This window comes from Marmota marmota, unplaced genomic scaffold, assembly GCF_001458135.2.
Source record: "Marmota marmota marmota unplaced genomic scaffold, marMar, whole genome shotgun sequence".
Taxonomy (NCBI): Eukaryota; Metazoa; Chordata; class Mammalia; order Rodentia; family Sciuridae; genus Marmota; species Marmota marmota.
Window position 1 is genome coordinate 2,794,967 of NW_026000052.1, and position 22,782 is coordinate 2,817,748.

The window sequence follows — 22,782 nt, forward strand, 5'->3', positions numbered from 1 at the left end:
AACCAGGAGCACTATCATGGAGCTACACCCCAGCGCATTTTCTTTTTTGAGACTTGCTAAGTTACTGAGGCTGGCCTCAAACTTCCGATCCTCCTGCCTCAGCCTCCCTAGTGGCTGGGATTACATGGGTGCAACTCTGCACCCAGCAGAAGCATTCTTTATCTTGATGAACAAGGGGACCTTCCTCAGTGTCCCTCAGGAGCAGACAAGAGGGCCAGAGTGTGCTGTGCTCATTGCAGCAGAGCAGGCATCTGGCCTGGAAGGCCATTCACGAGAACAGGGAGATGCCTATCTCAGCCCTGCCCAGCACCTCCTCACCAAGGGAGGGATCCACTCGGGAAGAGCCGTGAGGCCCAGCGTGCGCGTGCCCCTCTGGCCCCGCTGCCCCTCCGGCCCCACTGCCCCTCAGGCCTCATTTCCATACCCTTGGATGAGACAGGACAGAGTGAATGACGAGGATGCTCACCAGGACCTGGAGGTGTCCTGCCACCAGCAGACCCCTCGGAATGTGACCAGCATGCTCAGGCCCCAAAGGACCCCAGGGTTGTGCCCACCCTCCCTGCGAGCTGCAGGAGGCAGGGCCAGAGACCCAGGTCCCCTACTCATGCCCAGAGACCCAGGTCCCCTGCTCATGCCCAGACACGGGACAGCACCCAGGACCTGCCCAGCTGGGAGAGCCGCAGCCTGCTCACCAGCGTAGATGTGGCCCCTGAGAGTCCCAAGAGGTGCATGCGAGAGCCAGAAGGCCCTGTGGAAGTCGCTGCCCGTCCCTCTCTGCGTGTCCCTGCAGGGCTGTCCGACCGTCAGACCTGGCTGAAGTGTGTGAACGTCCACGGTGAGCACACAGGCTCTCGGTGGAGAAAAACATGGTTTTAATAAGTGGCCGAGAGATGGTCACCAAGAACCTCTGGAGGGTGGTGGGGCTAACCTGGCATTGGCACCCGGCCAAGGAAGGCCATGAACTGGGCATTGCCTGGTCCTGCCCCAGGAGGGAAGCTCTCCACAGCCAGATAGGGCCACCTCGGTGATCTTCACAGTGTCCCCAACGACACCCACACAGGCCCAGCTGCTGCCTCCACTCCTGTCCCAGGCCACCCAAGCACATGTCTGCCCTGAGCTCTCCCCAGCCACCCTGGCCTGGGGGAGGGGCAGGAGGCCCTGCGCAGGACCTGGCACGGTGGCAGCAGTTAGGAAAGCTCAGTCTCACCTCGAAGTAGCTGTGAGAGCTGGGCACACCCGCCCCTCCCTGGGCCCCTGTCCACGTCCTCCCAGCACCAAGATGGAGCCGACTCCTTCGCGGTCCCGCCCAGCCCCGGGAATCCTGTGACCTCACGGGTCCTGGTTATCATCCCTGGACAGACCCTGAGGCCCAGCACCACGAGCTGAGAATCTGATTCCAGAGCTGAGCACTCCGCGGAGACCTGAGGAACACGCCCCCCTGCCAGTCAGGCCTTGGCGCTACTGGAGTCGCCCTGGCCTTACATGGAAAACCCACGTCTGCTGGCCTCCCCTGGGCATCTGGGCCTCGTTAGGCTCTGGGTCTGGACAGAGTGTAACACTTATTCCCGCAGCGATGACATGTCTCCCGGCTCTAAGGCACAAAGGCTGGAGCCAGACGCTGGTGTGATCTCCATTGTCCTGAGATGCAGACCCACCTGTGACACCGCAGGCCCTGCCCCTGGCCAAGCAGGACCACAGCAAGGCAGGACAGCATGGGACCTGGGCCTGGCCGGGACCTAGATCCAAATCAGCTTCTACAAATATAATCCTGAGCGCATTCCTCGGCCCCATGAGCCCAGTCCCCCATGGTCAAGCTTGAAAGGGTTTTTCTGGGTGCTCCATGGCAAAGGCAAGCTCAGCCCAAGATGCGGGGGAGGCCCAAAGAGCTGGGCAGTGGGCGCCCGGGAGCCACCACGGGCCAGCAAAGGATGCGAGGGTGGGTCATCACCCTGCTCCGTCTCCTCTGGGTGTCCATCTCCATGGTACAGGCATGTCCCAGGGACTGCGCCCTGACTGTCCACTGGCTTCGTAGCGTGCCCTGCCCTGGGTGGGTTCTCACACACCTACCAGAATTTCCTGAGGTCACCTCCAAAGACCCACTCGCGCCTGAATCTCTGCTCAGACTGCTTCTGAGGGAGCCCAGCCGAGCGTCCTGTGCCCACACTCGCAACATTTTCCACTTGGTGTCAGGGGTGTGGCATGGGGCCCAGGCTCAGGGGGTCCCAGACTCAGAAGCTGGTCGCTGCTTCCCCGCAGTGACTCAACAGGGGGCTGGCCATGTCTCCCCAGGGGCAGTGAGGGCAGTAGCAATGACACAGTTAGTGGTGACATCTCCCCAGAGGGAAGAAGCACCCTGGGTTTTGGGTTCCCTTGTTCTCCTGTAAGTTGGCCCCACGCGTTCATCCTTGGGGACATGTGGCTTAGAGGGCTGTTGGAACTGTACCTGGCTTCTTGTGTTCACGTACCTCAAGATCCTGCAGGGTCACTGGTGTTTCGCTGTCTGAGCACATGGCCAAGCACCAATGCTGTGGGTGGACCGTGGGGCTGCTGGTCAGGGCTCCCAGGCCTCAGTGCTGGGAACCTGTTGGTGACAGCTCTGCTGAGCCGCAGCTGGGACCCGTTCAACACGCAGACTGGCTCTAACTGCGGGTCCGTGGTTCCCCACCGCACAGAGCCTTGGCATTCCACCCACCTGATGCCCATTCCTGCCCAGTGAGGCACAAGGGCGGGAGCACTGTCCCCCTGTGACAGACACTCAGCAGCTTGCCAGACCCGTGAGCAGCCAAAAGCGGGACACCTGCCCTTGCCTCTCCGGGGCAGGCCTGGCTCTGGAGGGAGGTGACTGCCCCGCTGTACTCCCAGGAACCCAAGGCCAGCCTGCAGGGGCCCAGGGCAACTTGTCCTCTCCGTATCCTCTTTAAGCCCAGGTCGGACTCGGCCAGGCCCGCACAACCTCAGGAGGCCCCTGAGAGGGAGGTATGAGGTTGCAGACTCGACTTCTCCCTCCCTGACGCGCAGAAGCTGACGTTCGGACCCTGCTCCTCCCCTCCCCCACCCCCTACAGAGAGCACACGCCAGGCTGGGCTCCTGTGGGTGGGGCACAGCTCAGAAGCTGCGACCCCCTTGTGGGGAGAGTTCCAGACGGCCTGGTCACCCACTTTGAGTCCAGGCCCTCGGGTGACCCTCCCTGAGTAGGTCACTCAGCCTAGTAGGTGAGACTCACCTGCCGGCAAAGGTCACGTGACTGTGGGCTTGGCCCCTCCCCTTGGCACTGCCTCTTCCCAGTCCCTGTCCTCCTGCCCCCTGGCAGCAACAGCTGTCAGTCTGAAGAATGTGAGCAGGTCTGGGATCCTCCACCCCTTGGCTGGGTACCTTTGCCCTTCCTCTTCCCACCTCTGAGCCTCAGTTCCCTCCCCAGAGAGAGGGAGTCTGGGGTCTGGAGCCTCCCAGTGCCTAACTGGCCCACATCTGTGTGAGCCCTGTGCAGCCTCAGGTGGAACAGAGGACCCTCTGCCCCGCGGAGCCCCTGTTCGGCTGAGAGGCTGGTTTCCAAGCCTGCTGTTCTATTCTAGACCCATCTATCTGCCATAGGGAAGGCCACAGCCTTCTGTCCTGGGGGAGAGGCCTGGAGGTGTCCCCTGTCACCCGGGAGAGCACTATGATGAGCAGGGGACATCCAGCCCAACAGGGGAACATTCCAGAACGTCCAGAGAGTGAGGAGGTGGAGCAGGTGGGGCCTGTGGCACATCAGGGCCACAGTCCCTGGGCTCAGAGGGGAGGAGCCTGGGGTCCACCCCAAAGGAGCCAGGAGAGGGCACACGTGGCCAGAGCTGCAGAACAGGGGGCGGGCCTTCGCCAGGACTCAGTGGGCAGGAAGGCAGACCCAGGGCCATCTGTGTGTCATCTGGCCAGGGGTTGTCTGCCAGGACCCGCTCCATCAGGAGCCCGAGGAGTGGAGGCCTAGAGACCAGCTCCCCAGGTCACTGAGCAGGAGGGGGTGGGGTCCGAGCACCGACGGGAGGGGCACAAGCTCAGAAGCTGCGACCCCCTCGTGGGGAGAGTTCCAGACGGCCTGGTCACCCACCTTGAATCCATGCTCTCGGGTGACCGCTCCCTGAGTCGGGGCAGAATTAGCCAACAGGCTATGGAGAAGGGAGGGTGGGTCCCTTCTGAGGCTACATTACATAGGACCTTGACATCCATCTCCCTGAACACGGGCCCCGGCTGGCTTGGCTGCAGCCAGCTGCCATTCTGGGGAGCCCTGGTGGCCATGAACTGGGACACCCAGCCAGTGGCCTGCAGGAAACAGAGGCTCTTAATTCTACATCCACGAGGAGTTGAGTTCTGCCAGCGGAGAGCCTGGGAGCCAATCCTTCCCAGGCTGGCTGGGTCTGTGTGGCCAGGGGCAGCAGCACTGGCTAACTGACCCGCGACTTGGACCCGCAAGTGGAGCTGTTAAAACAGGTGCCGGCTGAGTATCCTCCACCAGAGATGCTCAGGACCAGGGTGTTTCAGGTTTCAGAGTTTTCCAGATTGGGGGAGATTGTCGTAGACTTTCCCCGCTGAGTATCCCTGATGCAAAAATGTAAAATACACTGAAATCTGAACTTTGAGCCTCATCCTGGTGCTAGAAAGTTCCCAATTTCAGAGCATTTCAGATTCGGGGTTTGGGCATCAGGGATGCTCAGTCTGACCTGGACGTGCGACAGTGGCTTCAGAACCAGACGGGGGAACAGATTCCAGGGATGGAGGTAGAGGACTCAGTGCCTTGATCAGACGAAGTGGTAGACTGCACTGGCCCGTCACTGCCCAGGGGCCGGGGGACGAGGAACGCAGTGCTGGAAATGAGGAGGGAGTCCTCGCCACACACGCAGGGGAGAAAGTTCTGCAGCTGCGTGGGTGCTCTCTGGCTTCTCGCTGCAGGATGGGGAGGGTGTTGAAGGCACAGCTGTGTGGCCAAAAGGAACCAGAACTTGATTTTGAAACTCCTCTGCCTGTGGGATGGCAGGTGGTGCTGTTGTGGCCACAAGCAGGCACCCAGGACAGCTCAGCCCAGAGAAGGCCGCCAGTGAGCCTCCAGGGAGCTGAGGGTGCGGTCCCTTGGCCTCCCCGGCAGAGCCCACACTGGAGAGAGCTTGTGGCAGGAAGACCCCCACACACACAGCTTCTCCAGGGGTGTGACCCCGGGGGGAGGCAGAAACACCTCTGAAAAGGACTTCAGCTGCAGACAGGAATGCTGGGGGCCATGGAGGGCCACTGGGCCATGCAGCTGTGACATCCACCTGGGCAGGAGAGGGCACCCCCGAGTTCTCCTGGCAGGAGCAGCCTGGCTAGAGACTCAGGTGTCCAGGAACACCAGGGGAACTCGGGGCTCAGAACCCAGAGCCCAGAGAGCAGAGCCAAGGGCCAGGGGCAATCATTCCTGTGACTGCCAGCTGCCAGGGGGCTTCCCTGACCAGGTGGATTTCACAGCTGCATGGTCCAGTGGCCCTCCATGGCCTCCAGCATTCCTGTGTGCAGCTGCCATCCATGCCCTTCCACCAGCACGCTGGGCATGGTCGGGACATGGGTCACTTGCCTCTTTAGACTTCAGGATGGCACCCACAGAGCCTCCTCCACCCCCAGGCCTGCTTTGGACCAGGGTTTCTGCACTCGGAGCCGGTGCTGTCATGGCTCCCCCGGGAGCTCTGAGAAGGAAGGACGTTTTGCATCCAGGAGGTGCTAGCATGGGGCTCCAGAGAGACAGACTCTCCCGAGGTCTCTGCCATCCGTGCTCCTGGAACTTGTGCCCTCTGCCATCCTCCTCTTGTACGGAGGCAGGATCTGTGACTTCCTGCAGCTCCCAGGATACAGCCAAGGAAGGCCACCTCCTGATTGCCTCACATGACACGGCAGCACCGTCTTGCTGGCAGATCTCCACCTCGCTGGCCCCTATGAGGAAGGCTATGCGTCGGAGAGGCCTGAGGCCAGCCTCCCCAGCCACTGGCTAGGTCCAAAGGCCTCAGTGTGACAGCCCGCCAGGGCCCAGACCTTCCCAGCGGCCACATGAGCTGGGCAATGGATCCCCCCAGTCGAGCCAGCACGACCAACTGCGTGACCTGCCAGGCCAGGCCAGGGTGCTTCCCAAAGACACCACAGGGTACTACCCGGGTGTTGCCCTCATGTGCTGGGTCTGTGGTGCATAACCCAGCACCAGGTGACTGGCTTAGATGAGGCCTTTGCACACCTGGAGAGCACTTGAAATAAAACCACCTGGGGTTTCAAGAACCGTGTTAAGACTGCAAAGTGCTGTAGGACTGCAGGAGAGCCCTGGGCTCCTGGGACCATCAGCAGGAGCGAGGGCAGACCCAGGAGCCCAGGGCCCTGTGCTGAGCAGACTCACCCAGGTAGACGAGGCTGCCCCTCCTGTGTCCAAGTCCAGGGAAACAGGAGGGCCTCCAGCTCAGCTCAGGGCTGCAGATCGTCAGCGTGATGGCCAGTCATGACGTTGCTCCTGGCTGTCTCAATGCTGGCCTCCGCCATGGCCTAGAGAAACATTCGGGCTTTGGATGAGCACTTGGTCAGCTCTGGCCGCCATGGCAAAATAGCACAGATGGCTTCCCCAGGAGACGTGTGTGGTTCCTGCCCTGGAGGCTGGCTGCCCAGGAGTCTGGGTTCTGGAGAGGGCCCTGTTCCCACCCCACCGATAACCGTCCTCACTGTCCTCATGTGGGGGAGGGGAGGCAGAGAGACAGACTGAGACAGAGAGAATCAGAGGCAGAGAGATGGCGGCCAAGAGAGAGAGAAACAGGAGCTGAAGAGAGGGACCGAAAGGCGGGGAAAGGAGACAGACAGGAAGACACAGACAGAGAGGGCTTGTCTCTGACAAGAACACTGATCCCACCCACCAGGGCTCCTCCCTAGCACCTCTTTGATCACCTCCACAAAGGGTCTATCTCCAAATGTCACCAACCAGGAGTTGGGGCTTCACCACATGAACCTGGGGGGACACGATTCAGCCCTTAATTACACCCACCACCACCTGCAAGGGGCAGGGGGCTCTCTCTGCATCAGCCCCAGACAGCCTGTGGCCTGGGGCGAAACTTCTGTCACAAGACAGAGAACCGCTAAGTCACTTCTCAAATGTCCCCCGGTGCCCCTGCACACCCAAGAGCAGTGGTGTTCTGAAGGAAAGCGGGCCATGGTGAAGTGGGTTTGGGGCAACTGGAGGGACCCCTCCAAGGCTGTGAGCCATGTGGCAGGGAGGACACCCAGACACCGTGGGGACAGCTCTCCTGCTGGACAGGGTGAGGGCAGTTCTTCCCACCCAGATAGCACAGGGCCACTGTCCTGCAGGGTGCAGCCACTGCCTCTGGTCACAGCACGCCAAGGTGGGTCAGAGCTGGCCCCCTCCTGCAGACGGAGGTGCCCCGGGAGCCCAGGCGGCGCTGACTCACACTTACCGAAGCCAGTCCCTGCCTGATTCACGTTTTATTGCTGCTTTATTGCAGGACTGAGAGGTCACCTCTCCTGCCAACCCCTGAGCAGCCAAAATGAGCAGCGTTTTCCTTCCTCTAGGAACCTGAAGGGCGTCCGAGGTCCAGCGGCACTGAGCTCCCCGCCTGAGCTCGTCACCCCAGGCAGCCGGCACAGAAGCCCAGGGAAGGACCTGGAGCTTTGCCCTAAGCCCCAGGGCAGACGGGAGCCCTCACACTAGGAGCCTGTGCCTCCAGCAGCCACCTGCTTGTCCCACAAGCCCAGCCCCTGGGCTCAGAGCAGCACCCACACACCCAGCCAGACGTGCCCCAGGCCTCTCTGTGCAGAGGAGCCTGCAAAGTGTCGTGAGAATGACCACGCTGGGCACGCGCTCTCTCCTACCTGGGGCGGCACATCACCACCAGAGCCTGGAACACAGCTGGCCTCCAAATAGATACAGCTGAGCTCGCCCAGACATGGTGGCCCTGGCAAAGAGACGGGCCCCAGCCCTGCGACGAGAGGGGGAGACACGGTAAGGAGCAAGGGGACCCAGGACACCCTGAGCCAGCCTGCCCCCCTCCCTGCCTCTGACTGGCCCCTGTGAGAGCCAGTCAACCCTCTCCTTATCCATCTCAGTATCTGTGAAATAGGAGCAGGGAGCATTTCCCTCCAGAGCAATGGGGTCCTGGTGCTTTGTAGGAGCTGCTGGGTGGCACAGGGTGGCCCCCAGATTTCCCTTGACACACTGCCCAGCATGGGGTAAGCCTGGGCCCACAGGGCTGCTGCCTCTGGGCTCACCTGCTTTCCCACACAATGTAGCTGCATGGGAGGTCCAGTCACTGTGTGTGACACAGGACACTCAGGCAGGGGATGCCACATAATGCAGGACACTTGCTCTGGGGCTTCTAGTGAGACGGGACAGGGTCTCCTGGGGCCTGCCCCAGAGGTCAGCCACCCTACCTGCCCGTCTTAGTCCATCAAGGGGCACAGCCAAGCGCCAGCCCTGGGCCTCCACACAGAGCAGGAAGCTGCCTCCCAGCTTGGAGGCCGGAAGACCAACGTCAAGGTGTGCAGGCGGGGTGGCAGGTGAAGGCCCGCCCCACCAATGACAACTTGAGGTGGCATCCTGGTGTCCAGACATGGAAGAGCAGAAGGGGGGATTGAAGCCTCCTGCGAGGCCCTGGCTGGGTGCAGACCTTTTGGTATAAAAAGGGCCACGCATCTTCACATCGGCTCCCTCCTCCAGCTCAGCCCGGGCTTCTGGAGCATCTGAGACCACCGCCAGGAAAGGCAGAGCACACGCAGGGTTGGGCATTGGGTACTCAGGGCCGGTCACTGCTGAAGGGTGTGGCACATCCACTGTTTTAGTCAGCTGTTTCGCTGCTGTGACTCAGGGACCCGATCAGAACAACTGGAAGGAGGAAAGGTTTATCGGCGGGCTCAGGGTCTCAGAGCCTTCGTCCATGGAAGGCCGCTCCATTCCTCAGGGCTCCAGGTGGGGCAGAGCCTCATGGTGGGAGAGGGTGGCAGAGGGGAGCAGCTCACATCATGGTCGGGAAGCAGGGGGAGGCTCCACTGGCCAGATACAAGTATAGACCGAAGCCAGGCCCCAGTTCCCACCCCCAGCCACACCCTAGCACCTCAGTTACTACTCAGTCAATCCCTATCGGGGATTAATTCACTTGGTTGGGTTAAGACTCTTACAACCCAATCACTTCTCCTCTGAACCTTCTTGCATGTCCCACATGGGAGCTTCTGGGGGGACACCCCACATTCCCACCGTAACGCTCACCCATGCAGAACTGTGGTCCACTTGTTACGACTTTGGACAGGGAGGAACTGGGGGGTGACCATGGGAGAGACAGAGAATGCCCAGGCCCACGCCCAAGACTCAGTGGTCAGAGGGACAACCTTAGAGCTGGCCAAGCCAGGCAGGTCTGCTCAGGAAACCTTGGACCCACCCAGAAGAGTTTCACTCCCCAGTGCCCTCGGAGCCCACGGAACCTGCAGGTGTAGCCGCCTGAGCCTGGGAAAGCTGGACCACCAGACCCCTGCCCCTGTGGAGGCCTCTCCCTGAGACATGGCACCTGCCTGCCTATAACTAGGGTCAGGTGACATCGTGGCTGATGCCTTATCAGCCATGCAGAGAGAACGAGCCCAAAGCAAGGAGGCACCTGGGCACAGTGGACCAGGGGCCAGGGGGGAAGGGCACGTGTGATTAGGTCCCCAGAGTGAGGGAGCCAGGAGCCAGGTCATGGAATCATATGGGGTCAACGTGACTTGGGCACATTCTCCCAAGACGCAGGACGGGTACCCTGGCCAGGAAAGCACACCAGCCCCTTGGAGGTACGCAGTGAAGACCCACAGCTCCTGAGGGCCATCTGAAGAGAGGGTTTCGTGACTCTGCAAAGCAGCCTGCAGAGACTGAGAACCTGACCAGGGACCCAAACCCTCAAGGCCTGGAGTCCGAGCCCCTGTCATAATCTCTCAAAGGACCCGCTACTCCCCAGACCCGCTGGGAGCAGTGCTGGGCACGAGCTGGCTGCAGGACGCAGGTCCCCCACGAGGCCTGTGCCTCCCACACCTGCCGCACACGCTAGCTGTTGGAGGAGGTCCCCCCACGCTGGGGTGGTCCCCAATGGCTGTTTCCAGTTGTGTGAGACTGGGTAGCAGATTCCCTCTGGCTCACCCAGGCGAGGCCCTGAATGACCACAGGGCGGGCCCTCTAGCTCCTCCCCTGGCCTGGCCGGGCCAACTCGGGTGCCCTCCACTCCCAGCTCCCTCCACCCTCCACGCAGGAGAGACCAGGCCCGGCCTGGGAGGCCTGAGGTTTCCTCAAGCGCTGACTGCAGGGCCGTGTCCATCTCCTGGGAAGGAGCCTCTGAAACTGCGTCTGCAGCACTTCCCCTGCGTGGCGGGGCCTCGTGGAACCCCAGTGCCACTGCGTCTGTGTCCCCTGAACCAATCTGCTCGGAGACCTGGGCTGCTCCATGTCTGGTGAGCTCAAGAGCCACCCAAAAGCAGAGCCTGTCCCACCATCAGAGGGGGAAGGCCCGTGGCTCCAGCCTGATCCAGCCTGCCCCAGATTCCCAGCCCCAGGGCAGAGGGCGGTTCCTCCGTTCTTCAAGGCTTAGACCCAAGTAGCTAGCGGTAGAGTAGCGGCTCCCCCAGCCCTGGCTCCCCACAGCTGAGTCAGTCGTGGTGAAGGCCCAAGGTCATGTCCAGGCCACAGCTCGACCCTGACTCCTGAGGTCTGGGCCAAGAGTAGAGTCTGTCTCCAGGTGACAGAGGAGAAGCCAAGCGTGCCTGGCGGTGGGATGTAGGGAAGGCATCCCTGTCCGTCTACCTCCCTCCAGGGGTCCTGAGGCCTGGTGCCATGCTTTGCAGTACAGGCCAGGGACCCCTGGGGCTTCAGGCCAGGCCCCAGGCCTATCTAGAACCTTCTAGATGAATCCTCCCCCCAAGCTTGGGCAGGTGGGAGGGGCTACCACAGCACTTCCAGAGTTTAAGTATCTAGGAAGTGCCTGGCTTCATGCATTCTCTCAGCCGCCCATTGTGCAGGTGGGAAAACTGAGGCTGGGTCCAAGAGGCATTTGCACAAGGCTAGGACCCGTCCCTCGAGTGTCTGGCACCAGAGTGTGGTCCTGCCCTCACTTCCACTGAGTCGTCTCAGAGCCGCCTTGCCCCTCGCACACCCAAACAGGCCCCTGGCAAGCTGTGGTGCGGCCAGCTCACAGCCCCAGGGCCTGCTGACGGCTCTGCGCTGGAGAAACTCCCGTGGCTTCAGGGGCAACCAGGGACGCCCACCCTCAGAATGTGTGGCCCTGGACAGGCAGGTTTCTGGTTGCACCCCAGGCCTGGCTCAGGGCCAGCCCACTTGTGTCTGGGCTTTAGGGTGAGTGCCCGCTTCAATGGGCACAAGGGGACCAGTGGGACAGGGGTCCATGAGGGCTCCCAGATCAGCCCCAGTCCCTGGGGTGGGGACCTACCGTGGAGCAGGCCTGTGGCCCAACTCATCCTCTCCCTACAGCCCAGCCCCCCTGGCTGCCCAGAGAAGGAAAGGGAAGGGTCATTTCCTGAACATGTTTGGAGGAAGGGAAAGTGTGCAGGCCCCTCCTCAAGGGGGTCCCAGACCTCGCCCTTGCCGGCCAGGAGCTGGGGTCCCCTGCAGGGGGCAGCACCCTTCCTTGCCTGGCCCCTCTTGCTCCTTCTCCTCAAGTCCTTCTTGGCTTCTGCCCCTCCTGTCCCCCCTGGAGAATCTGCTCCTAGCCCAGCTTCTCTTTGGACAACAGGGAGGCTGGTCCCTGAGGAGCTGGCCAGGGAGGGGTGCAGGTCAGGTCTCTGCCACCAACAGGACACTGCCCAGCTCTCCTGGCCTGGAAGGCTCTCCCGGCAGTCTTCCTCACACCTCCGCACCATCCAAGGGACCACGAGACAAGGCCCAGCCAAGAGCCATATCTGGGAGGTGCACCAGGCAGAGGCAGCAGCAAATGCCAGGCCCCAGGCTGCTGTGCCCTGAGGGAAAGGTGCCCAGGGGGCCATGGGACACTGTGAGGGGGCAGACCAAGCCAGAGAGGTGTGGCTTCCTCCAGGTCCCCAGGCCAGAGGTGCCCTCCTCCTGTCCTGTCAGACACACCCAGGCTCACACACAGGGACACCTCTTGCCTGAGTGGAGAGCTTGTGTGCCATGCCACTGACCATGACACCCTCCCAACAAACGCACATTGAGCACCAGCTGTGTGCCTCGAGCTGGGAGTAGGGGCTCAGCAGTCTCCAGCCAACAGCCTCCTATGGGGAGTCCCAGCAGGGCAGGGGCCAAGGTCATCTAACTCCATCCCGAAGCGTCTCCAAGTCACACTTTGGGTGTGTTCCCCAGTGCAGGCTAATGTGGGGAGCCCACTGTGACAGATGGCTGGCAGCAGATCTCAGGTCATGCTGGGGCGTTTGCACAGGACCCCCCCCCCCGCATAGTGTCTGCAGATGCCTGGGTACACAGCAGGTGCTTAGGGCTGCTCCCGCCAGGGCAGGGAAGGCTGTGGAGACAGGCTCTGGGAGGAGCGTTGGGGGTCCATGGGCTCAGCAAGGCTGGGCAGGGGAGCTGGGCTTATCCTAAGGACAGTGAGGAGCCCAGGCAGCTGTACCCAGGACACGTCATCTCACAGAAAGGAAGGGCTCTCACCTGGCCTCACGACCCTCCCCTGACTCAGCTGGCTTCCTCGGTGACAGTCCCAAACAAGCACAGAAGTCATGTGGCCGCATGGACGGGGCCGACGCAGGCAACGCAGCGTCACACAGTGACGGCTCACAGCAACACAGAGGCAGGTCATCAGCCCAGGGCCTCCCCCAGTCGCCCCACTCCTGGGCGCCCCATCCAGGAGCGAGCCCAGAGCAGCACCTGCAGAGCCCAGCCTCACACCCCCAGGACACCAGCACTCAGCAAGCAGGTGGCCTCCGGGTGGGCCAAGAGGAAGGCAGGCAGCCCGGGGCCACGGCCCCCCAGAGCTGCCTGCCAAAGCAGCCAGGTCCCAGCAGCCTCACGGGGGCCACACGGAGAGGCTGGAGACTCAGAGCAAGCACTGAAGGACGGGTTTCCTGGAGCCGGTGCAGGAGAAGTCCCAGGGCTGAGGAAAGCCTGGTGGGGGGAGAGTAGCACGCCCTGTCCACAGGACACTGCCCAGCCTGTCTGACTGCCCACCTGCGCAGGCCGGCCCCCGCGTTCCTGCCCCTCCGGTGGCTTCTCCAGCCAGGATGGTGGTGAGGCCGCCCAGGGCTGGCCCAGGGGAGGGAGCCCACTCTTGGTACGGGCGGCTCCAAGATGTGATTCTGCAGTCAGAGCCCTGGGAGGCTCCGGGCCTGCAGGATTCCCAGAGGACAAAATCACTCAATTCTAGACTAATTGGCATTAAACTGGACATCCTAGTGCAGCAGGTTGAATTCCAAAGTATCATTAAGCAAAACATCCACCACAGCTGAGGAGGGGGCCGGAGCCAGTGGAAGGCCTCTCTCTGGAACCAGAGAGCGAGACACTTGAGGAGTGGGGGAGTGGACACTGATCTTGCCCTGCCTGGGCCCGCTGCGCTGCCCCCTGTGTGGCCCCTCTGACCTCCTGGGTCTGTTTCCGCCCCCGGGTAGGTTTGCTCTTCCCCTCGGCACCCTCCAGAGGAAGTCCAGAGTCCAGGCTGAGTCTCGCTGCTCCGTGCCGTTGGGCGTAGGATCTGTTCTCAGGGGCCACAGCAGGAAAGAGAGGGTGCCCACCTCCTCCCCAGCCAAAGGGAGAATGCATGGGGGCCACAGGGAAGTACTGACCCCCAGGGCTCCTGGTACACCTTGGGTGTCAATTAAGCTTGAGTCTGAGCCTACCCAGGGGCCCAGGTACCACCTCTGGCCTGAGGGTGGGGGGGCACAGCAGGGTGGTCCGGAGCCCTGGGGTCCAACTCCAGCTGCATATGCTGGGCACACTGGGGCTCACGGCAGGACCCTGGGTCCCTCCGCCACAGGGATGTGCCCTCCCCGCTGCTGTCCACACCCCTGTCCTGGCCGTGACAGGCACTGATGGGACCTCTGCAGAAGTAGCACGGAGCCAGTGCAAAGCTGGAACTCAGGGAGGCGCGGAGTGGCCTGCCCCGGGCACGCAGCTCTGAAGGGCCAGGCCAGGCCAGGCTGCACCTGAGCTGCCGAGAGCCTCGGGGTGGAGGCGGAGCTTCCCCCAGCTCTACCCCTAAGAGCACAGGGCTGCCTGGGGAAGGGGCTCGGGCCCAGTCCAGGGGCCCACCCACCACCTCAGGGACAGCCAGGCAGGAGGCCAGGGGAGACCACAGAGCTCCTGCCACCAGGGCTGAGGGCCAGGCACACACGGGGCCTCCGTGCTCACCCCTAGGCCCCCACAGCATCTAGGGCCACACATGGGAGGGTGGGCTTGGGGCAGCCACAGAAGCTGGGGGAGGCTGAGGTCCACAGTCTGTGCACCGTGGTCCCACCGGGTCCCCTGCTCAGGAGAGCCATGGTCAGGAGGACCCGTCCCGTGCCCAGGGAGACCCTGCTTGTTTGGATGCTCTGGGCCGCCCTCTAGAAACTCCTCATGACTATGTGGACATGAGGCCCCATGTCCTCCTAGTGCACTGTGCTCCGCAAATCTGAAGGGTCCAGCTCCCACCCCAGGTGTAGACCCAGCCCTTGTCCTGTGCCTGGGCTGCCAGCTCTGAGGTGGGGCTGGGGCCCCATTCCCAGGGTGGGCTGGGGTGGTGGGGAAGAAAGAGGGGCAGACCTCCAAAGTCCTGGGTGGATGTGGGCTGGGGAGAAGAGCCGGAAAACGGGGCCAGGTGAGAACAGACCCTGTGCCCGAGGCTCGTGCCCTTTCTCACAGGGACGGCCCTCCCTCCCCGGCAGGCCAAGGCTCCTGCAGAAGCCGCTGCGTGCTTTCCGAGGTGCTTCAAGCCTTGTTTTGGCAACTGTGCTCCTCCATGGCCAGAGTCTCCCTGACAGGAGGCCAGCCTGACCCAGCGCCTGGACCCCGGCCTGTCAGTGGGGAAGGGCCCAAGTTCACCCCCTCAGGGCTCTCGGAGCCTCTCCCTCCCAGACACTGACCTGGGGCAGGCGATGCAACCCGCCCTCTTGTGGGCCTCCAGCCTCTGCAGGGGACCCACAGTCCCACCGGCACCATCTGGGCACTGAGGTGACGCTGGGCTGATGCCGTCAGGCCAGCCAGCGTAGACCTTCATGTGCAGGGGAGAGACTGAGGCCCAGAGGGGGAGGAGCTTGCCACGGTCTCAGCAAGTGGCCAGCCGGGTACCATCCAGCCTTCCAGTGTGGGCCCTCAGGTGGCCAGTCTCCCCAGTGCTCCCTCCGGTGCCTCTAAATTGACCCAAGGGCAGAGACCCAAGACCCAGGGAGCAACACAGACTCCACTCCGCAGACCGCGAGGCTGAGGCCTGGAGAGGTGGGCAGACCTGCTGTGGTCACTCGCAGTGCCAGCAGAGCAAGGGTCCATGGCACCAGGGCTGCAGCTCGGTCCGTCATGGCCACCTGGGCACACTCAGCCTGCGAGTGGACAGGGCTTCAGGTGGGCACAGAGGTCCCAGCCTCAGCCTGCAGGGTGCAGGGGCCTGAGGCAAACGCGGACAGTCTGGCCTAGGGACTTGGGCCCAGTTGCTTTAACCCCATATGATTTGGAACTTAATGTCTCCCAAAGGCCATGTGCTGGCTCCATTCCATTTCCAGTGTCCCCAGCTCAGCCCCTGCAGAGGCCCAGACCACCCATACTTCAGGGTGCCCAGTGCCAGGTGACCTCCCCTCCCAGCTGCAGGTTTTGCAAGGCCATGAGAGCCAAGGCCAGTGGGGCCCAGGATCTGAGCCAGGGACGTGGGTCCAGAGGGGGCAGAGGCCGAGTGGCCCTTGCACAGACACACAGAGGCCAGCCTCGGGAGCCACACAGAGAAACAGGCCAAGGTCACCACATGGGCCTCCCAGGGAGGCAGAGGTCCAAGAGAACTCTCCTCTCTCTCCAGCATGTCCCCCCACCCAGGAGCCCCACGCGCTCCCCCACTGAAGCCACCGTAGGTATGAGGTCCTTGCTGGTGAGAGTCACAGCTGGGAACCCCACAGTTTCTCACCCCCATGAGGTCTCTGTGGGGGCTCCAGCTCATGGGGAGGAAGTCGGTGTGGAAGGCTGCCTCCCATTCTGGTCTGTCCCATGGCCACCCAACCCTGGTGTCCCCTGCCTCTCGGGAGGTATGCAGAGCATCAGGAGCCCTCCTCAGCCTCCCCCAAAGCCCCCCACCAGGACGACTTCAGGGATGGCGCAGGCCACGGTGGGTGATGGACCCTGCTAGGACTGCCACCCGCACCCAGGGCAGCTCCCCTCTCCTGCCTGGCCACACAGTCCCCATGCCTTGACATGCGTCACCTCAGACCCCGCTGGATACCCCTGCTGGGCCAAGCTGGAAGCAGGGAATAAGGGGACTTGGGGACAGCCCAGTGGAGAAGAGGACTGGCCACTTGGCCCCAGGCTTAAGTCCCACTTGGGCTTCACCTGGGGGCTTTCACCAGAGTGGCAGGGGAGGGGTCAACGCAGGGCCAGGTGGCCAGGGGTGGGAGGTCTGGGAAATTGCTATTGCCAAGGCCCCTGAAGATCCTGGGACAGTGGTGGTGGCCTCAGGGGAAGTGGCCATGGGACAGACCAGAATGGGAGGCAGCCCCCCACACCCACCTCTTCCCCAAGACCTGGAGCCGCCCACAGAGCCCCCCAGACATGGGTCCTTCCAAACGGGACTTGAATGGAACCTTCATTCCTCCTTTAAAAGTTCTTATTCTCTTCATTTAAAAGAAGCCTTGAGTGTCCACCTCTCTGGGAGTGTTCGGGACAGACGTTAGACCCACGAAAACCTACACTAATACCCAGCTTAGCCAGGGCAGCATGCCATGGACGGACGCCTGGCAGCCCAGATGACCAGAGGCCAGGCCAACGTGTGGGGCTGTGGGGCTGTTTTACAGGGTTATTTTTCCTGCTCCAACAAACAGATGTCCTTGTCCAGCTGTCACCTGTGTTCAGGCAGGAACGTGCACAGGAGCCCGAGGCTTCCCTTAGGCCCTGGTGGCGGGGAGCAGGGCTCAGGCACAGAGCAGAGGCAGAAGGGGCAGTGGACCCTGAAGCCAGCGGGGGATGTGCCCAGCCTGCCCTCCTGTTCCGTCCCCACCCCACCCACCCCTAACTGGGCACTAGCTTGCTCCACAGGGAGCCTAGAGTCCTGGCCCATGCTATGGCCCTCTCCATCTCTGCTTCCTCCACCCTGGCCCTGACTCTCACCTGAAGCTCCCCTTGGCCCTCCAGCCTGCACACTGTCCCAGCTCTCCAAAGAGGTGACCCAGGGCACAGACACGCCCGGCTGTCAGCGTGGTCACAGGAGCCTTGTCATCCACATGCTGCTCTAGGCTGGATGCTGGCTGAAATCTTCACGCAGCTTCCAGAGGCCACAGATGGACTTCCATGATTATGCTCAGGTCACAAGTGAGGACACAGGCCACACAACTGGGCAGCAAAGTGTGGCATTCTCGCTGTACCCTCCTCTTAAGCCACATGCCCCATGAAATCCTGGCAGGACCCATAAGCTCTGCAGCCCCCGGTGGCAGCATAGCAGAGGTGTGGGCACCCAGCGCACTGCGGGCACCCACAGCCCTCCTGGGTACCCAGCGCACTGCGGGCACCCACAGCCCTCCTGGGCACCCAGCGCACCAGGGACCTGTTGAGGACAAGAACCATGCATCAGAGAAAATGGGCCACAGGTCAGTGCCACAGAGCTATGATGGAGAAGTGGCTGGTCTCACTGCTGGGAACTGGCTGAGCCCCAGAGGACAGTCTGAGGGCCAGGTGACCAGGACAACACAGGGAGGTGGTGGGGGACAACAGGGCTGGCTCTTCTGCCTTGGCCTGGTGGTTCTGCCTTGCCCTGTGGGAGCTCTTGCACAGGGGCCACCAGCTGCCATGTCATGAGGACACTGGGCAGCCCCATGGGGCCAGGTGGCGAGGAAGCAGCCTGCCTTCCATGCATGAGCTGCCTCCCTCGGCCGCCTCCCTGGCCAGGTGATGGTCACATGGGGCACCTGGTAACATCTCCCTGCAGCACCTCCAGGACCCTGGGCAGAACCACATGCCCACCAAGCTGGCCCCCCAAATCCTGACCAGAAGTTGGGCACCATGGTTCCTGCTGCTCGGAGCCCTTCCATCTGGGGCGGTTCAGGACACTGAAACAGAACTCGGACACGGCCCGCACCATCCACTTGCCCCAAAGAGAGGGGGCGGGATCTCCCCAGCCTCAGACCTTGTCCCGTGTCCTCAGTGTCTGCCATTCAGCCCCAGTGGGCATGCGGCAGGCCTCCACCCCCCCTGGGGTGGGCTTAGGGGCAGCATCTGGGAGTAAAAGTCACTCCTGGGGTCCTCTGCCGGGAACAAGGATGACATGGCTTGTCCTCAGACACCTAGGACATAGGAGCAGCTAGGTCCAGCTCTAGCCCAGGGAGGAAGAGGAGGCCCCACCTGATCCCAGGCCCCAGGCCTTCCTCCGACAGCAAGGAGGGTGGGAGAAAGTGGTGGACTGCCACATGAGGCCTGCCACCCGCTGACCACTGCAGTCCAGGACCCTCCAACCAATCAATTCTCTCACCAGCAGGGACATGACTTCTCAGAGAGGGGGCTGTTCCTCCCTGCTGATGAGTTCCGGAGCATTCCGTCCCTGCCAGGCACCAGTCTGCCACCTCCTTCTCATCAGGGTCCCTGGTGCAGGGGACAGTCTGAGGCAGAGCCATCTGCTTGGTGGCAGAGTTTCTGGAAGGAGGCAGACCGCCCAGTCCACTCACCAGGTGGCAACTTCTGCTGGGAGAAGAGTGTCCTGGGACCCAGACGGTCCTCACACCCTCCTGCTCGGAGGCCCCAAGCCCTGTCAGGTTCCCTGGAAGCTAAGACCCCCAAGGCACAGGTCCTGTGGCCCAGCAGTTCCCGTTCTGACTCTCTGCTTGGGAGAAATACTTGGAAAAATTTGGGCAGAAGGCGCACGGGGGCCCGACCAGTGAGATCCCCAGGAGAAGAGCCGGCATGCCCAGCAGCCCTGCCCGATCAGGGGTTCAGGGCCAGGGACAGAAAGAATGGACAGCTCCATGGACAATGTCTGGGAAAGAGGGCCCAGGCTTGGCTGGAAGGCGAGTGAGCTGTGATGTCTCCAAGTGTCAGGAAGAGCATGAGAGCACCAGAACATTCCGGAAGGGTAAGCATCCAACAGCAGGAGACCACTGAGCTCACCTCTAGAAGGTCCCTTCTACGCATATGCGTGTGTTTCTGCTCAGCCTCCCTGGCTGAGAAGCAGGGGGTCTGGGCAGAACCAGGCTCGGCCACTAGCGGACTGTGTGATCTCCAGCCGATTCTTCCCCACTAGGCCTCGGTGTCCACCCAGCAGGTCTCTCAGAAATGGAACCTCAGGAGGCCAGAGTGTACCCATGCACACAGGTTGCCAGGGGTGGAAGCTCCCAAAGTGGAGGCCAGGTGAGTGCAGAGGGTACATGGGCATCCAGCCCACCTGTCCCCAGGGTCAGGGTCAAGGTCTAGCACCAGGCCCAGGCCGAGGCCAGCACATCCCACCATCTGGACAGTGTATGCAAGCAATAGCAGGAAGATGAGCAGCTGGCCTCCCCGCACAACCACAGAGACCGCAGTGATGGCCAGCACCCAGCCTAGCCCACGGTGTGCCAGGGCAGAGCCGGAGGTGTCTAGGGGACAGGAGGACACTGTCACAACAGCAACCAAAACGCGAGACTCCACAACCACTGAGAGCGTGGAAGTCCGAGGACTGTGGCAGGGTCTGCCAGAGGAGGGGGAAACCCAGGCAGGCCACGGCGCTGGAGGTTCCTAGAGGAGGGGCCGCAGGGGAGGCCACAGAGCCACCCTGCAGAAGCCCTGGGGCCATGTTGCAAAGGCCCTGGATGGGGGCAGCTTCCCCAGAGCCACTCTCCTGCAACCAGGCCAGCCTGGAGGCGCCCTTCCAGGTCAGAGACCCAGCACCCCCTCCCCAAGCTGCAGGGGAAGCAGCAGGAAATGAGACCCCAAGCTTGTCTCTCGGGCTGACCCTGAGCCGCAGGCCCCTGACTGCTCAGCACCGACCTCAGGGCACAGCCTGGGCTCCAGAGGCTGCCATGCGTCTCCAAGGGGAGCGCTCAGGGCTCCAGGGAGGGCTTCTGACTGGCCCAGCAGAGAACCGGCAGGGGACACAGGGAGACAGGTGCCTCTTCTGTGGCTGGGGTCTGTGGCTGGGGGTGTTTCAGGGTGGCTGCCCTCAAGCCCAGCAGCACAGTGAGCCCTGCGTGCTGTGTTGTCCAGGAGGAGCACACCCACCTCTAGGTCACCCCTTGTCCTGCTGCAGGCCGACCTGGGCAGTCACTACTTCCTCCCACCCCAGGCTGGAAGTCAGGTCCCTGTGGAGGAGCAGGGATCCAAAACCTGGTGTCTCCCCTCCTGGGGCTGCGGCTCCACCCAGGCCAAGGGAAAGTCCAGTCGCAAGAACAGCGCAGCCCTGCCAGGCCCGCCGGAGGTGGGGGGGTGACAGCACACTGGTACTCGGCAGCCAGCAGCTACTTTCCACGGAAAAAATGCCTTCAGGCCCCCCAGAGGCCGGAGGCCCAGCCATGACTCAGGGCTGTACTGCCACCTACGGCCTCCTAGTCAGACAGCCAGCATCCTGCCCCCGCCCCACCCCTGGCTCCAGGCAGGGCCCCAAGGTCAGTCCCCCTGGCCCCACAGGAGACCGTGACCTCTGCCTCTCACCCCGGGGGCAGGCTGGAGCCCACCAACCTAGCCAGCACGGCCCTGTGACTCGTGGCAAACTCGGCTTCCCATCCCATGCCCTATACTCAGGGAGACTGCGGAGTGGCTTCCAACTGGCCCTGAGGTCCACAGGCGACTCGCTCAGGGGAGACCAGCCAGGGGCCGCAGGCCCTGAGTCCCGTGGGGCTGAGACCCAAGAGTCAGGCCATGGTGCCAGGGCGGGCCCTGTAGATCTGAGCCCAGTCCCTTGGCAGGCCCAGAGGGGCCTTGGCTCACCTGCCCGGGTAACTGGCTTCTCAGATCTGTTCCCAGATGCATTCCTGAGACTGAACACGGAGATGACAAGGCCAGGCCACCTGTCCAACCCTGTCTGTGCCGTCCTACAAGAGGACAGCACGCACGTCCAACATGTTGGCACGTGGCAGAGAGCCCCTCCTGCCCCGTAGCCCTGGGGGAGGGGCCTGGGGCAAGCCTACAGGTGAAGCTGCGGCCCTTCCCCTGAAGGCTGGGCTCGGCCAGGTGGCCAGGGGTCAGCACCCTCCTCTGTACACTGAGGACAGCTGTTGTTCTTCTAGAGTGGGCAGAGCTCCAGGCTCAGAACCTTCCCTGGGCATGAGGGACCGAGGGACGTTGCCATCCGCAATCTTCCCATGGCTCATAGTGACCGTGGGGACACAGAAGGGGCACAGAGGCCTGTGCCCACCACAGGATGAGTGCTGCAGCTAGGAGCCCTGCAGGCCTGCCAGGGGGTGCCATGCCTGGCCCTGGACCCCTCCCCATGCAAAGGCATGGGGTGGAAGGCAGGGCCTGCTTGAGGAAGGGCTGGACGCTTCCATCCCCAGAGGCGGCAGTGGACGGGCAGACAGAGCTGAGCCTCCCGTCCATGGAGGCTGTGGGGAAGAAACGGCCCAGTGAGCCCCAAGCAAAGGACCCCAGGCTGCCGGCCTCCGCCTCTCCCTTGCCGGGAAAGACCCCGAGGTCCACACAAGGGCCAGGAGCTGCCGGGGACGTGCTGCACGTTGTGTGTCACCAGACCACCTTCATATCTCCCCACTGACATCAGCGCGTGGTCGGCAGCGGCTGCGAGCCTCGCGGCATAATTGCAGTTGTCTCTGCAAAGTGAAGTCAGATGGCCGCTCCAGCCGGCGCCGCCCCACGCCTCTCCCAGTTGTGTTCCTTGGACCTCCTCCAGATGTTCCCTGCAGCAACAACCTCCAAAAATTTACAGAAAGAGAGCGAGCCCGCTTCCTGCCTGCCGGGTGAAGTGGCGACGTGGCGGGGCGGGGGCGGCCACGTCCGNAGGCCGGGCGGGGAGCCGCCACGTCGCAGCCAGGAGCATCTGGCTCGCTGGGTCCGAGTCTCGGACACCCAGAGGACACGGCAGAGGGGCCACGGGCGTTGGGCCGATGCAGGCCCCAGATGCTGAGGTCCTGGCCAGGCCGTGGGCCGAGTGGAGGCCATGGCCGACAGGGCAGGGCAGTGTGGTGGGAGCAGGCTCTGGGCTCAGGCTGACCTACACAGGAGTGGCAATGGGGACCTCTCACCACAGTCTCCGACCAGACCTGGCATTGGGGCCACCGCCTGGGCCAGTGCACCCAGAGGCAGGTGTGGCCCTGCCACTCACTGGAACTGAACAGGGAGGGTGGACGCCAGGGGCTCATGAAGAAGGAGTCTGAGCCTTGAGGGGGGCCCAGGGCACCTGGGGGCACAGGGAAACAAAGGCCTGGGGCCTGACCCATAGCTGCGCAGCCACAGCCGCCTTGGGAGAGCCGCGTTCTGGGCCCTGGTGTGGTCAAGACTCCTGCACACCCTGAAGCTGGGCAGTGCAGGGCTCTCCCGAGCCACAGGAGGGAGCCCAGTGCCCTGGGGACCCGCCTGCCCTGCCCGGTCAGCACAACCCCAGCACCTGCCTCGGCGGGCAGAGTTCCTGCCCAGGTTCCCGGGGAGGCACCCCTCCACCTCTGCACTGTCTGCCTCCCACGCCCAGAGGATTCAGAAAATGGGGTGGGGAGGGGGCTCACCGT

At 62.8% G+C, this 22,782-nt stretch overlaps 1 long non-coding RNA gene across 2 annotated transcripts; it reads right to left on the reverse strand.

The window, feature by feature from the left end:
• Window positions 1-630: 630 nt before the first annotated feature.
• LOC125619730 lies at window positions 631-22,161 on the reverse strand. 2 transcript variants are annotated; one of them, XR_007351299.1, is made up of 4 exons: window positions 17,258-22,161; window positions 7,858-8,866; window positions 6,383-6,525; window positions 631-5,931 (listed from the first exon to the last, which is right to left on the reverse strand). It is a non-coding gene; the product is annotated as an uncharacterized LOC125619730 (long non-coding RNA). The 2 variants fall into 2 exon arrangements; XR_007351298.1 differs by having other exon boundaries at window positions 6,383-8,866.
• Between the last annotated feature and the right edge of the window lie 621 nt (window positions 22,162-22,782).